This window comes from Poecilia mexicana, unplaced genomic scaffold (assembly GCF_051168715.1).
Source record: "Poecilia mexicana isolate PSO_F unplaced genomic scaffold, ASM5116871v1 scaffold_6, whole genome shotgun sequence".
Lineage (NCBI taxonomy): Eukaryota > Metazoa > Chordata > Actinopteri > Cyprinodontiformes > Poeciliidae > Poecilia > Poecilia mexicana.
Genome location: NW_028263375.1, coordinates 12,405,071 through 12,419,773, shown reverse-complemented (window position 1 = coordinate 12,419,773; position 14,703 = coordinate 12,405,071).

The following is a 14,703-nucleotide window of genomic DNA, read 5'->3' as shown; positions in this document are numbered from 1 at the left end:
CATCTGAATAAGGTTGATGTATTGCAACTTGTGTGAACATGCTGTTTTTTTTTTTTTGTTTTTTTGTTTTTCTCTCTGACTTTGTCAGATTTAGCAATCACATAATGCAGAGTGTAGCGCTTTTGGACGAGTACCCTCTTTAGTCAACCAATTCATCACTCTGCAGGGAATATTGTTCTACAACACCTGGTGTTCAGACTATTTCTGTGGTCTAAACACTGTTTGTACAAACCATTTGTTCTGCGTCCAACAATACTAGCAATACCTCATTACGACTCCATTATCCCTGGTGGATTTTTCCACACATCCTAGATATTATTGCCGTAAAACAGATTATCTATTTTTAATTTTCATGCAGGAAGACGTGCAGGAGGAGTCACACTTTTATCGTTTTTTACAGTTGAGTATCGACTGGAAAAAGAAAAAAAAAAAGTGTAGTCTGACGTACAGTTGGATCCTAAATTTAAATGTAGTTGAAAATTTTAACTTTTAAAATAAAACGCTGAAAAAAACATTTACACAGTGAGTGATCTACTTCATGCATTTGTTTTTGCCAAAGCCAAATCCAAGAGCTGACCTCATATTCCCCATAATTGACTATTTGGTCAAGGAAAGTATCCATTATCAAAATCATTTTAATTATTGTGTTAAAGTGTCTGACAAACTAAATATAAATTTTCATTATCTGTTAGACAGAGCCATCAAAATGAACAGAAGTAAAGTTTGAAAATAGGTCACTTGATGTGTAATGAATCTAGGTAATAAATACGGTTTACTTGGTTGAACTGAATTATTTAATTAGGTTCATCTTTAGATCATATTCTAGCTTACTGAATAAGTACAAAGAATAAGAGATCCATACAAGTTGAAAACTTACAGGCATCCTTTCTTATGATTTCCCCCCCCCCCCCTCTCAACTTTTCCATCTGAATGTATTATTGGACATCCCAGTCTTTAATTTAATACACCAGAAGACACAAGCGTCCTTTGTTCTGAGAGTACAACATCAAAAGTAAAAGCTTCACTGTAACGGGCTCCAAGAGAGAATTATAGTTCCACACAACTAATGGTTTTAGTAAGTAGTTGAAAAGCAACAAAAACAAACTGCAGGGAAACATCTAACCCCGAGCACAAAGAGAACTGCCGAGGCACTTTTAAGCCCCTCAAATCATTCAACATAGATCCGAGCAGCAAATGAAAGAGCAGAATCTGGCTTATTTATTGATGAAAATGAAATAGCTGAGAGAGGGGATTTCTTTGAAATGTGCAACATAAAATAATAGATTTTTTCCCCCCGACTTTGTAAATCTAAAAAGGGCGAGTGAAGAGGCATAGCACGTTTTTAATGCAGTAAAAAAAATAAATAAATAAAATAAAAGAAACACCCTTGGTGGAAAGATAGGGAATACACCTGGAAGGTCACGTGCTGGCTTTCAGAATTTCACATAAGGCTGCAGCCACTGAGCTGTTGATCAGACACCTCTTTTCACACAGCTGGTACATTTAGATTCCCGGCCCCTCCTTCAAATCCCACAGTGTGCTCTCAAGGAAATGTGTGGAAATGAATTATGGAAATTTCTGATGGGAAACTCGGTGCATTAGTGTTTCATTTAGCTTGCTCGTATCCCGAAGCCATGCTCCAACCTACAAGGGACAGAGCAGGAAAAATAACTCTCAGCGGCAGGGAAGCCCACAGGGGTGCTTCTCCGAGTCAGGGCACGGGCTGGTCGATTTATCTGCCAGTGGCCTGGGCCTGTCTGATACAAGCTCTCTCTCACAGGTGGATTTATCACCGTTGCCTAGAGCTGCAGGCCTAAAAACTCAATACAGGCCTTCATTTTTTAAAGTGGCTAAGTACGGCAACCTCTGCAACTCTCCTCAACCTCTGAAACTTAAAATGAACTCTTCTAATGAATTCTTTATTTGTATCCACCGTCCATTTTTAACAGAGTCCAAACATTTTAACCCAAGAGTTTATTTAATCTGGGCTCATTGTTTTAGTCAAACTCTAGTCTGTCCCAAAAAAAAAAAAAAAAAAAAAAAAAAAAGCTTTTTATCAAAAATGTAGCAATACATTTTTTTCATTGGTTGTAATTTATTTTATGAAGATGTCGGATTACATTTACATAAGCAGGTGAAACGGAAAGTATTCCGGTTTGATGCAAAGTCTAATTCAATTCACCAACTTAGTTTTTATAGATTTTTCTCCATTATGATCTAAGTGTGAGTGTATTTTGTTATAATAAGTATCAAATTTTAATTAGAAATTTACTTTATTTATTTATAAAATTTTATATATTTTTAAGACAGAAATTGAACTGGACCCATTTATTCCTGTAAAAGGTTTTGAGATGATCTGTGAAATAAACTGAATCTGAACTGATTTTTTTAATTCCACTTTTTCAAACTTAATTTTTTGTTCCAATGTTTTTCAAGTACAGTTCTTGGACGTTGGCTTTGTGGAAACCTTTTCACCACACAGTTGATCTATGCCATTGCATTTAGTTTGTAAATGTAATCACTTCTTGAAAGCAGGTTAAATTGTGAAACTTCTAATAAACCCTACAGGGTTGGGTGTCATCCTGTCGCCCTACTAAGTGTGCAATGATACAAAACGGAAAAATTGTTACATTGCTTTGGAAGACCATGCAGCTGAATTGATATAAGAAGCTTACATTATCACACCAGCCTGTAGGGTACATTTTTTCACAGTGGATTGTGCAATGAATCTAAAAAAAAACAAAAACAAAAAAAAAACATGCAAATTCAGTTTTACTGGCATGCAACCTGACTTTGTGAATTAAATGGGTTGTGTTTTGTACGGTGCACCTCAGGGCCACCATAGTTCTGAAACCAGGCTGTTTAAAGAGACCTCAAATGTAGTTTAATTTGAGGTCTGGGGATTATTTCTAGTTTGCAAGTGTGCACGTTGTCCGGCTGTATACCTTTTAGATGCACATTTGCAGTATATTAAATTAGGATAATTTAATAGACTGAATAGAAAAAAATTCACACATTCTTCAAATATTGTTGACAAATCTGTATTTTAGCAGACAATACAATATGGCATAGACAAAGTAGATTTGCCCTTACTTTGGAGAAATAAAAAAATCTTTATTGAGGAAGTTATTCAAACCTTATTATAAACATGTACAACATGAATATTCTGCACTATAAAATACATGTTTGAAACTCAGGCTAACATTTTATTTTAATTTTTTTTTGTAGTTTTAATATATTTTCATACCCTTTTTGACTTTCAGTTATGTTTAAGTGTTAAATATTTAAGTGTTAAACTTAAATATTGGAAAATATGCTGAAAGAGTCCATGCTTACACTACCTACATTGTGCAGAGAGAAGCTTTTGCTAATGGAAACTGAAAGGACACAAAAGGCTTCAGCAAAACTAAAATTTCAAAGTGTGGAACGTTCTCCCGTGAAGTTTGGAAAATATCAACTCCTTTAAAGCATGCCAAGCCAAACTGACCAACAAGAGAATGAGGGCTTTTATGGAAAAAAGATGACTGTCCCTCTAAATAATGGGCATCTGTGGACATTTCCTATAGCTGTGTGGGTTGGCCAGACATTGTTTTTACTTAGATCAGAAAAATGGGTCAGAAATGTAACCTTTTTTTGTATGGGTTCTAATACAGCCAAAACAAAGACAGTGAAAGTCTGACCTTTCAGTCACCTTTCAAGCACATTAGATGATTAGATTTTATTTTATTTTTTTTACTTTTTTACATGGAAATATCTCCACATCTTCACATAGTTAGATGAAAGATAATGCATTTTCATTTTCTTGGATAATGCACTTCTTTAATTCAATAAAAAAAAAGATCTGGATAAACTCCAATGGGAAGTCAGAAGCCATGTGTATCAAAGATAAAGCTGCACATTTGTAACTGTCATCACAACATCATTTTGTGCAAGGTAAAAATTCCTAACAAATCCTCAGATGCAATAGTTGGCTGGCTATTAAACTTTAAATGCCATGCACTCATCCTCTTTATCCTGTTGATATAGAGGATGAGTTGGATGGACTCTCAGAGTCACTGATTACCACACCTGGTACAGATGATCGCTGCTGTGATCAAATAGTTTGATCATGGATCAAGTCAGAGAGGAATGAGGAAAACACAAATTGGTCAAAAAGCATTTATCATTGCAAAATTCAACAATAATATTCCAATCACTTGGTATTCTCATGTCTTGGAACCTAACTAACAGTACTGTCACAAAACTCAAACTTAAATCTTTGCTAATTAACTAGAACAGACAAAACAAAAAAGAGGTCTATTGAGTTTATAATTTCTGTTTTCAGGGAGGGCAACATGATTCCAAAAATTGTGGGTAAATGTAAAATGCTCTTGTGTGCAGATTTGTCTTTCGTTACACAGTTATGTAATCCCAACTCCTTTTTGCCCAATTTACTTTAAGCCATAAATACTTCTTTGGAGCATAGTGTTCACACAAACTTGTCTCTTGTTTTGAATTAATATTTTATTGTACTGTGTTCACAGTTATTATGTCGTGAATATTATCATGGCTGATGCTGTATTATTCTCGGATGGACTTTCACTGCTAGTTGAGTCCAGAGCTGATAAAAGTTTTAGCAGCCAAAATCACAAAAGCTCAGGCAGAATGTTGGGAAGATTATGATGGGGGGGCGAAAAGAATAGTGACCAAAGTGTAGGCATATCATGATCAATATTTTTTATAGGATATTCAAATGCGATCCTGCAATCTAGAGTGTTCCTATTGTACAGCCCTAACTTTACTCAATTCGAAACGTAGCAACCGCTATAAGCCATCGAAAAAAATGGTTTGAGGGTTCTGTCACTCACTGTCTGTTACAATGTTTACCAGAATGATTCTGAGCTCCTGTGAAAGACAGCAAGTGGATTTTACTACAAGTTGTACTTTACTACTACAGTGTCTAAATGATTTTATGTAACTTAACACAGCACTTTTGGTCACTTTAATTTTCTCCTGCTGCTATTAATCAAACCCATTTTATGAAATCCTCATCAATATTTGTTGAAGGCAAGAAGTCTTCACCTGCAAGAAAACCTCAAAGGTCAAAAACCATCGTCTGGTAAATTAAATCAGACTGGAAGGTAAAAAAAAAAAAAAATCTTTATTTGTATCAGTTAATCATTTTCTCTTGTCAAAGGCTGACCATGAAAAAGTAACTGGATCTTGACCTTGCTGAAAGTGCACTTACAAAAAGTGTGCATCTGTTCCTTCTTTTAATTATTTATTTAGTCGGCTTCGTTTTGATAACCAATATCTGTTTTCAGTAGCACATTGTTGCAGCCAAATGGTTCCCTTGTGGGAGGCAAACCCTTCGGCCAGCGGCAAGCTGGTCCCAGCCTGCTGGCAGCAGCAACAGCGTGCACGCTTCACGCCTGAGCCACACCTCCATTCACACAGTCCGCTACGCCAGCCTGCAGTGCCTACCTGGCAAACGCTGCTGCAGCTTGCCAAGGAAGATTTATACCTGGTGTTTGACCTACTTCAGTTTGCATCTATATTAGTAAAGGAGAGGGCTTGGTTGTGGGAAAGAGAAAGGTCACTGCGATCCCAGTTCTTTCACAGATGCATCAGGATGATGGAACAGACTAATTTAATGAGCAACAGTTGTCCTCTTGGCTGCTACAGTTGCTCTGCTCAGATCCGTTTGGAAACCTGGCCATCACTGCGCACAAATCACCATCTGACACAGGCGGAGCGCCGATACTTTACAGGTGAAAAATGCGTCTGGTGGAGAAAAAGTTGGAACACTTTGAAAACTGAATAATGCTTTCTAATGCTTTCATGGTTACAGTTGATGGTGAACAAAGCTATGATAATAATAAATGTTTTAAGAAGCACTTTTCAAAGCAATCAAGAACAGTGTACAGATCAAGCAGTATAACAAGAAACAAATTAAAAACAGAATACAGAATGATAGAGATTGTATAGGTTAATATTACAGTTGTATGCAAAGGGTTTCTCTCCCTTTGTGGCACTAATCAAGTGAGGAGAGTAAAATCATATTTTTTTTTTTAAATGTGTTTTTTAATAATGTAACTTAAACCTTTATAATCTAGTAACTGGTTTTCTGCACCTGTTTGTAATTTTTTGTAAAGGATTGTCATAAAATGGAAAAAAAGTATTCACACACACACACACGCACACACACACACACGCACACACACCCGCACACACACGCACACACACGCACACACACGCACACACACGCACACACACACACACACACGCACACACACACACACACACACACACACACACACACACACACACAGCAATTTGGAGGGAACCTGATGCAACTTCTGTTAAACAAATAGGAAAATAAAATATACAAAGTACTGGTGAAAATTAAATCAGAACAGCCCTCAGCCTCATGTGTCTTTGGGGCTTACAAAGTTTTTTTTTTAACTTAAAGAAGAGACAGACCCTCTCATATTGTTGCATTTGGAGGATTGATCATGTTGAGCCTTGCTTTGCTGCTTGTGGCAATGGGAACATTTCACTGGCAGAAGTGAAAGAGAATCCAAAAGCATAATAAACTGGCTTGTTTATGTAAAAATTCAGAACTTTTCAAACTGAGCAGTTGTTTTCAGTTAAGTTGAGATGTTTTTGTGTTTTTTTTTTAATGGAAAAAGATCAGACCTTGTTTTTTTCCAATAGTTTTAGCTGTCAAAACAACAACCTCCACCCCCCCTCACCCCGCCCCCCACTAGTAACAATGAAACACTACAGGTAAGTCACCTGGCACTAAACCTAAAATAATTTGATGTCTGTGGAATGAGACTCAGGAGAAATGTGCTGGTGCACTGGGTAATTTGAATGATAGAATAACTTTCCTTTTGTTTATGGGGGGGGATCTACAGCTAATATATTCAGCGTATTTGTGGTCATGCTCTCCAGTTTTTATCACCTGGAGATGAGCATTAAATCACCTCACAGGGGGAATGAGTCGCAGGAACATGGGGGGGGGGGGAAATGAGGCAGCTTCTCGTAATGAATTCCTTGGAGAATAAACACAGCTTTGAATAAAGCTCTAATCACAAATTAAGTGGCTGTTGCCATCATACCTTTGTAGAGCATCCCCACATATATGGACTTCTGAGTACGCGCCTTCATATTATACCCCCAGCATTGACAACACTAATAAAAGGAAGAAGAAGACGAAACCTACCCAGTTCTGAGTCCCTCCACGCAGAAAGACACGGTGGTGCTCATTTCCACACGGAGCCATTTCTTCAGTCTCGTTTTCATTTGTTTGGATCAAATCTTCAAAGGTCAAATGATAAAAATAAGCACGTGTTCAGTGTTGGACAACGTCTTTACAGTTTAAGCCCCCAAATAAATTTTGAGATGCAGCACAACGATTTATAATTAGAATATGCAATTAACAAATCACCCATCTCAAATGCCTGTTAATAACCTTTTTTTTTTTTTTGCATCATTACTTGCCAACTGACTCGCCTCTTTGAACAGGCCAGGGCAACTGGTAGAACAAAGACCCGGGCTAAGTTTTTCCTCAGTGAATAATCCCTCAGCGCCTTCTTTGAAGGAGTTCTTACACCAGGAAGGTGGATAGGGCAGATTTTAATCAATACAGGAAAACAAGGAGCTCAGGGGACGTGAGGAGCCTACCAGTCAGGATGAAGATTAAACACCTCTGTCTAAAACACACTCAGCTCATGTCAGAAAGCCCGGGCAACTTCAAATCCATCTATCACAACGGTATCAAACTGTGTTTTTCTAACAAAGCAATGTTATATGACATGTATTCTCCCCTACAGCTGTAGGTGAGTGTGTGGATCATAAATCATCGCAGACAAAGCTCAGCTTGACCTCTAAACGGTTGTATATCAGACTATTCTGATTCAGTGAGGATGTCTTCCAGCCTCAAAAGGTACACTTACGTTGTGTGAGTGTTGAACAATGAAGGCTTTAATCCCCGAGGACCGATTCTGCATAACAATCTGGTTGTGTCCAGTGACTCTCGCTGTATCTTTCGAGCAGAACAGAGAAATTGGAGTTCTGAAGAACTTCTTAACTTTCTCAAGCAGTTTTTTTATTATTATTATTTATTTAAGCTCATAAGGAGCAAGGACAGTTTTCTTTGACATTTTATTTTTTTTAAAATATACAATAATTCTTTTGATAACATTGTTAAACATGCCTCCAATTTCCTGATTTGGACAAAACAGCCATAAGTTCCTCCTACAAGTAAAATGGACCATTTCCAGTCATTTGTTGTGTGCCACCCCACTTTAATACGCGCAAATATTATTATGTGCTTAATGATATCACTGTTTTCATTAACTGTCAGATGAACTGCAACAGGCTGCAGCAAACTGGAAATGACTTATTCCCTCTAGTACCAGTATATATCTGTAAAGGCAAGCTCCATGCAAAGCAAGTCATTCAAATGCAAATCTCTACTCTAGTGTCCAAGTCAGAGCATTTTTGAAAGGTACTTATATTTTTTTCTCAGAATATGCAATGTGTGAACTTTGAGTAAAGGTTTCTGGTCTCTCTGTCACCAGAAAACCTTTTACAGTTTTTTTTCAGGTGGCAGAGAATCATGTACACCTTTCCAAGCTGCAGATACAAGTTCAAATTTGAACTGCCTATCTGTCATAACAAATGGGTTCTCATACTGAGTCGCATTGTGAGTCAGGATCGTATTCCTGTTGAAATGAGTTGTTTCTTCCCACTGTCACAACACAGTTGGATAAGGGATTGCTACGTGATGCATCTAGGTAGATGATTGTTTTTACCAACTGTTGTTAGGAAATTAATTGGGCTTTATTTTATTTTAAGTGGGATCAAATGACAAAGTATTTAATTTAAATTTAATTTTGTATATTGAAATGAAATACATTTTTTCCCCTAAACCCTCAATCCTTACTGGCAAGCACTTTATCGAGGTGTCTGTGTAATATTTGTGTGTGTGTGTGTGTGTGTGTGGGTGGGTGTGTGTGTGTGTGTGTGGACTGAGAGCTCTGGATTTTGTTTAATGTGGTAAAATAGCCACAGAGGATCTGTCTGTTGACAAAAAAGAAAAACAGCCATCTTTAGTAATGTAAGGCTATCTAAGAAGGCAATCGGGGTTTTTTTATTTTTTATTTTTAGGGAGTTTTCACAAGTGCAGTATTCTGCTTTTGTGTTAATTAGAACCTCAGACTCATGTTGGCTGCAAGGCTGCTTTTGCTGTGAAATAATCTTTTTGATTAAAAGATTCAGTACTCATGAGAAGGCCTCTGTGATAAAGCCACACTCAATAGGGGGACCCTCCGAGCTCTGTAACCCGCCCCAACCTCCCCCCCCTTCTTCCTTTTACCTCTTCCCCAGACAAGCAGGGAAAGGAACTGACTTGCCTGAAGTGGCATCTCTGCTCATTTCATAAGCAGCTGTTACTTTAACTCATTTAAGAAGATGAAAGACAGGTGCTGTGGTGTCTGAGGCGGCGGCGGCGGCCGCCACAGCTGAAAAACTTGGGAGCCTTTCAGTGAGAAGTCTGAGTGAATTTCTTACACTCTGGAACCACAGGCTGGTTGGAGCATGAAATGAAGCACAATATGGAAAACCCCGTCTCAGATCTTACTGTCTTCAGCTTAAGACTCGGGCCCGTTCTCAGAACTGTGGGTCACAGTCAGAGGGCCCGGCTGAATAATTGATCAATGAGCGCGCAGTGAAAACAGAAACACAGCTTAGCACTATACTTCCCCTCACCCCTGTAATGTGCATCGAATCCCACAGATCCATCAGCTACATGCAAAGCTCTGCTGAGCTGAAAGGCCTCCAAGTTCACTTCAATTATTCAGCATCCCTCTAAGATTATGAATTATTGAGCTAAAAGTATGTTCCATATACAGACTTGTGCTTTGGCTTGCTGTAGACCGTGCCCACTGCTCAGATGTGTGGGAGATCTCTATTTGTGTGAAACAGACAGGAAACATTAAAGACAGACGATACGTTAAATAGGTAATGACAATTTTGCTGGCTGACTTAAGAAATAAGGATAGCAAGAAAGCCATATCTCTACCAACTTTTTGGTAAAAAAGAGAGCAGCACATAGTGCGGCGCACTTGTAAGTGCTCTAATAATTGCCTCCACCATACCCTGGCAAAGTTTTGGACTCATGAGTCTGTGCTCTCTTTGAAAGGTGTTTAGTTTTAGCCGCCATCTGCTGATAGCTCGTGCAGCCAGCTTCGGTCCAACCGGCCTCTCTGATGGCACGATTGTGCCTGCGCCTCTGATGAAGAGTTGGGGTTTGCTTTTCTTGGCGTGCGTGGAGGAGGAAACAGATGATACAATTAATTATCAATAGCTCCCTCAGTAAATCAAAGCCATTTTGGCAGCCCATGACAAAAAAAAAAAAAAAAAAAAATCCAACGAACTGCCTGCGAGTCTTCGCCATCTTCTTCATTGCCCATTCTAAACAACTGCTCTCTGGCCGCCTGCCTTCAGCGCAATCCACAAGGTGTTTGAATAGATTGTTCAAATATTTTCACTGTTGATTCTCTCTCTCTCTCTCTCTCTCTTTCGTTTTTGAATGCAGTCAGGTCTCTCTGCCGAAGACTGGAGAACTACTTGACTGAGTGCACATTGCCCGGGCTTTAATGAGCATCAGGCCATGTCCGAGGCAAGAAAGTGGGGAGGCTGATAGCTGCTCATTATTTTACCCCGGCCGTGCTGGCCTCTGTGTTCCTGTTTGTGGCGAGCTTCTTATTCTCCTATTGAAGGATAAACATTTACCCAGTGGAAACAGGCCTTGACCATTAGGCACTGGGGAGCAGCGATAATGGAAAAGGGCCCACTGGAGTTCTGCCTCCTACCCTCCTTAACAGAATCACTCACTCATGCTCGCTTTGGCATGAACCTTTTATTGGAATTTACAAGCATCTGGAGAGAGCTCCTCTGCCCAGGTTGAGCTATTGGTTTGACCCTTCAATGAAGAGGCCATTAAGTGCCACTTTTACATACTTCCTGGACAAGTCGTGAATTTTAAAGCTTTGAGGGAAAACGTGTTTAATAGGATGTTGAACAGAAAGCAGCATGCATGGTTTCCATGGGGTATTATTGATGATATTCCGCAAATATTATTATGATTTTGTTGTGGAAAAATATTTTTCTGAGGATATACTAATATGAATTGATATTCATAGTAGTGGTGTTGAGAGTACGCACGTCCTTTGAAAAGTATGCTTTTGTTTTATTTATTTATTTCACATTTTAAGTTATAAATATAACATTGTTATTGTCATTTTATATGACAGTCAAACATCAACAAGGAGGCACCTCAAATGATCAATGATTGTAAAACTTCAGTCTGGACTTTAAGAAGAAGCACAGATTGTGTGCCTCTCCACTCCTTCAACTCAAAATATTTCTCAATAATGCTATGATAAAACCAAAACTTCACAAAACGATTTCAGTTTCAGGAGATCTTAGATGTGATGAACAAATACAATCCCCGAAGTCCCAGAAATGCAAAATACACCAGTAAAAGCATCCCAAGTTAGATTTAGCTGGAAAGGGGAGAGTGGGCATTTTCTAGGAGGTTAAATAAATTGAACATTTTTTTTTTTTTTTTTTTAGCTGATGAGACAAACTGCATTTATACCTAAAACTTTTTTTATTTGTTTCTTTGGAGAGTTGATTAATAATAATAATAATAATAATAATAATAATAATAATAATAATAATAATAATACGGGTTTTTTTGTAGAAATTTTAACTTCGCCTGCAAAAAAAAAGCATACTTCACCGATGATGCTTTAATTTTCTCCACAACTTTCTCACTGACCCATCTGTCGCATTCTTTGGTCTTTGTGATACTTTTTGTTCTCGCTGTCTTTTCACTGGAACCTTCAAAGAACAACATTATTTTTACTAAGAAAATCCACTTAGGTGTTTTCTTTTCACTGATTTTATAGCTTCTGAAGGAAATTCATTGTACCGGATTTTATTTAGGGACATCAAACTAAAAGAGACTGAATACATGACACATTTAAGATTTCTTTCAAAAAAAAAAAAAAAAAAGTAAAAACCTCTATGATTTTACATCTTTATCTTTGTGGTGTGCAACTTTAGACAAACATAAACTACTCTAAAGTTTCTGTTTGAGATGTCACAAAGCGTGGTAGTTTAAAGGGTGTGAATACTTCTGCAAGGCACTGTGACGGGTGAGCATGTGACTGTTTTAGAAAGACTGTGTTTTCATTAGACCGCCCACAGCGCATTGTGAAAGCAACACATGTGATAGTAAGGGAGTGTGAGCAGTTCTTTATCCTCATATTAGGGGCCCCAGGGGGGAGAAGCGGGGTGAGCTCTCTGGGGTAAGAGGAGCTCATTAGGCAGCCACTGCCTCCACATAACCCAGCTGGGTCTGAGTGCCAGCAGAATGGGCATCCATCTCCCTCTTCATCTCTGTCCTCTCCCTCCTATTTACCCATCCAAATTGCACGTATTGAACTGCTGTTTTTCGGACACAAAACGGATGGCGCTGTTAGAAAACTACTGACTCAGTTAATTACGGCAAACAAGTGAATGACAAATAGCATAAGCCGTATTTACAAGATGGTTTATAAAGAAAGTAAAACCTCATCTAAAGCTAAGCATTCAATTTACTTTGGAGTCCTGGCATGCATTTGACCAGAAAGAATGATGGCATGTACTGCTACGTTCACAAGATTACATATGTATGGGAATGTTTAAATTGTTATACATAAAATAATAATAAAAATAAATAAATAAATAGCAACACAAAGAGATCAGTTAAAACATAACGTTCCCACTCCTGTGGTTTCTGGTAAGCTACCTCGTGAAATAGTTGCATTTTTGCAGAACGTGCTTTAACAGAGGAGTGAGTCTTTGTTTGTGTGCAGTTTTGGAGCAGAGAGAGGGTCTCGCCCTTGGTGCCACCTATTCAAGAACCACGAATGCTCAAGCTCTCTATTCTTTCTTAGTGTTCTATAAATATAATAATACGTTTAATTAAGCTAAAACTGTATTGTAGCAAACTCCTCTCAATGTAGGACAAAACCTCATGGTTTTACCAGAAGATTTAGAACTACAGATACACAAATGTAGTTTTGATCAATTAAAATCAGACACCAACTCACGTGCAGCTGAATCGACACAGAAGTAGAGAATTGGTTTGGCAACTGATAGATGGCATATGTGTGTTTACACCTCCTACACTATGGCACCTGCTTAGTGAGTCATAGTGCTTAAATCTAGATTTGGCCCCTGAAATTGGTGGTCTGTGATATTTGGGTGTGACAGCACACCAGCTAGAGATTACATTTGTGACTGATGAAACATTTCCGTGTTGATTTGGTTATATCTTTTGATCGCTGACCTGCTGAAAAACTGCAAGAGCGACCATTTTTTTTGGCTCATTGTTAGAGATCACCAGAATTCTATTTAAAATATTCTGCTATTTATGATGCTACGCTCTCTAACAAAGGCCATAGAGAAGAAACACACCCACAGTGTCATAGGTTGTCCACCATACTTGACAGTGGGCACAAGGTGCTTTTCCACACATTCACCCTTTGCTTCACACCAACCCCACTGGCAGCTTTTCATAATAATATATTCAACTCATCTGACCAAAACTGGTAACATGAAATGAACTAGAAACATTTCTGTGATAGGAACTCTCACAGGTAGCACTGTTGCTCTCTTTTTTTTATTTTCTGATTGAACTGCTCTTTAACATTTTGTATTTTGCCTTTCATTTTTCCAAGTACGTTGATTGGAAACAAATTCAATCAACTTGATGAATGTGCGTGTGTTATTCAAGGTCTTGTATTTTTGAGCCTGTGCTACTGCAGTAGAACATAAGCTAACTTTAAGGCATTTTAAGGCAGGTTTGCGTGCGTATGTGTGTGGAGTGGGGGAGGGAGGTTAACTGTTTCACACCGACCGCCAAGAGCCAATCACTTTCAGTCCAAGTCTAAAAAAAAAATCCTGTTTTGGAGAGCTTTTCAGCAGTCACAAGCTTGTTAGTTCTCTGATGAGCCACTTTACCTCCCTCTATCTCCTGGCAATCATACAATCAATTAGCAGCTGCTTTGCATCTTTTGGCCTTAACTACCTCAATGTGGAATTTTACTCAGTTCTTTTGTGTTCTCTCCAGTCAACAGACCACAATGAAGTTAGATTTTTGTAATCCAAACTGTCCTTCATCCAGAAGGTCTGAGTTCAGGTCCCTTTGACAGCATCCATCCATCCTTTTGAAATGTCCTTGGGCAAATCTTCACCAGGCCTGGCCCTGTCTTTCTGCTGCTGACCCTGTACCTTGACCACTCAGAAGGGGGTAGTAGACAGATGAACTTGCCTGGAGATCGCCTGAAAATCACCAGACAGTGCGGTGTAACTACACAAATAACGTAAAAACAATAAAAATTTAATTTTATCCCTACCCTTTTAAGAAATAAAAGCTTTACCAGGATTTATGCTTTATTCAGCAGAGGCATTACAAAGTCGGGAGCAGGGACTGGGGGTTCTGCCTAAATTACTGCCTTCCACTTTCCAAGGCTGTAGACCAGCTCCTCTTCAAATTAAAGCAGCTAAGCAGGAGAGTAAAATTGGAATCTCGATTCTATTAAGAAGTCATGCCCAGCAGCCAAAGAATGCCAAATGGGTCCAGTGCAATGGTGAAAAAAG